The following is a 2,576-nucleotide window of genomic DNA, read 5'->3' on the forward strand; positions in this document are numbered from 1 at the left end:
ACTCTCCCCCCCCCCCCCCCCGGACCTTTGACTCTCTGCCCCCCGCTCTGTGACTCTTTGCCCCCCCCTTTTGACTCCCTGCCTCCCACTGTGTGACTCTTTGCCCCCCCTTTGACTCTCTGCCCCCCCGCTCTGTGACTCTTTGCCCCCCCCTTTTGACTCCCTGCCTCCCACTGTGTGACTCTTTGCCCCCCGCTCTGTGACTCGCTGCGGCTTCTGTGCAACATCTGCTGATTATTATTAGTTCTGGGAGAAAAACAGGAAAAGCTAAAAATACAGCGACTTCTTTCTGCTGTTCGTGACGTCCTCCTACATCTGGTTTATCTGAATCATCTCTGCAGAACATCTCGCCTTCCCGCCCTGATAGACGACTAATATGGCTGCTGGATCACCCAGCTTTCCCACAGTCCTGAACAGTAAAGCTGTTCCTTGTGCCCCTCCTCCCAGTGGTCACATGACATACCTGTTTGAAAGGAGTCCAGAGGGTGGGGCTTACTTATTCTAGTCCTTTGATTGGTGTTTTCGGGGCTCATTTGCTATGGCGCCCCCTAGTTCAGCATGGCCAGGACATTGTACTGCTACCCTAATCTTACTCGTGGACAGGTTCCCTTTAAACCATTATAAATCCCCGTCCTGTGCAGTATAATCCGGGGCGAGTCTCCTGTGAAGCAGATTGGACGGTTGGGGTCGGGGTTGGCGCCGCGCCAGTCACTCGTTCCTGGAACATTAGTGCAGTAAATTCCTTCCCTCGGGCAGAGGTGGAATCAGCGGAGATGTTTGCTTTCATGTGGTTTAATCTACTTTCCATACGAAAGACGGAGAGTCTGGAGCGGGGGAGGGGCAGGGTGACTGACAGCTTCAAGGGATTGTCCATAAACACAATGTGACAAGTGAATCAGTGTGTGAGACCCCTACCCATCTCAATATTGAGGGGGTCCTACTCCATGTCCCTGAAAATTGAGAGGTGGTATGTACTTTGCAGCATTTTCCAGTTCCCTGGATGCAGCCTGCAGTGTAAAGCATGGGGATCTTATTCTAGTTGTCAAATTCATCTCTCTGCAGTAACTATGTTTCTTTTATTTTTTATTTATTTAAAAAAGACACTTTTTACTATGTGCACGAAGTGCATTTACAAGTGTCGCAGCCGGATCCTGGACACAGAGATTCCATTAAAACCACTGTGCTTTACACTGCAGGCTGCATCCAAAGGGCTGAAAACTGCACCAAAAATATAACAAGCTTTATGTGACAAAGTGATGTATCAGTTCCCCTTCAGAGCCGCGTTGCGTCCTCCATTTTGGGTTTTCTTCTGACAATGTTACGTTTAGAGATTAGCGACACCAGCGTTTCGCCATCGGCAGATCCGATGATACGGCGGCGAAGATCCCCTTTATAAAACAATGGAGGCTGAAATCTACGCTATTGGCCCAAGAAGAGGGGGGGAGGTAAGTGCCCCCATCCCGCTGCCCAATAAAGACATTCCATTCTCTTTTTTTTTTTAAAGGCTCCGCCCACAGCGACAGAACGGCCTGTAAATCCGGACTCCTGTGATTTGTTTACAATGAAGTTTTTCAGCAGAATTTCACAGTTTCTGCTCAGAGGCTTTGTCACAAATGGCCCAGTGGCCTAATGGATAAGGCGCCAGCCTCCGGAGCTGGAGATTGTGGGTTCAAGTCCCATCTGGGTCGAAAATTTTAAGAATTGGGAAAATCCAAGAATAATTCCAGAAACTGAATAAAAGTGATTCCGATGGAAAAAGTTAGCTGCCGGTTGTCACATTTTAATGATGTGAATGTTTAAAACTGTTGTCAGCCCCTCCCCTTCACTGGATACAGATACGCCCCCAACCAAGCTCCACCCACATAAGGACAGATCAGACAGAAATGATGCATCCTGGGAACCGATTAAACATGTAAAAAAATAAGTTTTAAAAGTTTGTATTTTGCTATATTTTCATCTGAATGGTCCCCGCCATTCACAGGCTGAGGAAGAAAAGGAAGCAGTGTCCACAGCAGCACAGAGGATTTCAGGAGAGGAGTCTGCTGATCTTGTGGAAGTCACAGGTGGAGAGTTACATAGTGGAAAGAGCAGGGTCCCGAGCAGCACAGAGGATTTCAGGAGAGGAGTGTGCTGATCTTGTGGAAGTCACAGGTGGAGAGTTACATAGTGGAAGGAGCAGGGTCCCCAGCAGCACAGAGGATTTCAGGAGAGGGGTGTGCTGATCTTGTGGAGGTGACAGGAAGTGAGTTACATAGTGGAAGGGGCAGGGCCCCCAGCAGCACAGAGGATTTCAGGAGAGGGGTGTGCTGATCTTGTGGAGGTGACAGGAAGTGAGTTACATAGTGGAAGGAGCAGGGTCCCCAGCAGCACAGAGGATTTCAGGAGAGGAGTGTGCTGATCTTGTGGAGGTGACAGGAAGTGAGTTACATAGTGGAAGGGGCAGGGCCCCCAGCAGCACAGAGGATTTCAGGAGAGGAGTGTGCTGATCTTGTGGAGGTGACAGGTAGAGAGTTACATAGTGGAAGGAGTAGGGTCCCAGCAGCACAGAGGATTTCAGGAACGGAGTGTGCTAATCT

General features: G+C 49.3%; 1 non-coding gene across 1 annotated transcript; it reads left to right on the forward strand.

Moving 5' to 3' along the window:
- The first annotated feature begins 1,615 nt into the window (after positions 1–1,615).
- TRNAR-CCG lies at positions 1,616–1,688 on the forward strand. The gene has a single exon. It is a non-coding gene; the product is annotated as a tRNA-Arg (tRNA).
- The last annotated feature ends 888 nt before the right edge of the window (positions 1,689–2,576 follow it).

Source organism: Bufo gargarizans, chromosome 7 (genome assembly GCF_014858855.1).
Source record: "Bufo gargarizans isolate SCDJY-AF-19 chromosome 7, ASM1485885v1, whole genome shotgun sequence".
NCBI lineage: Eukaryota > Metazoa > Chordata > Amphibia > Anura > Bufonidae > Bufo > Bufo gargarizans.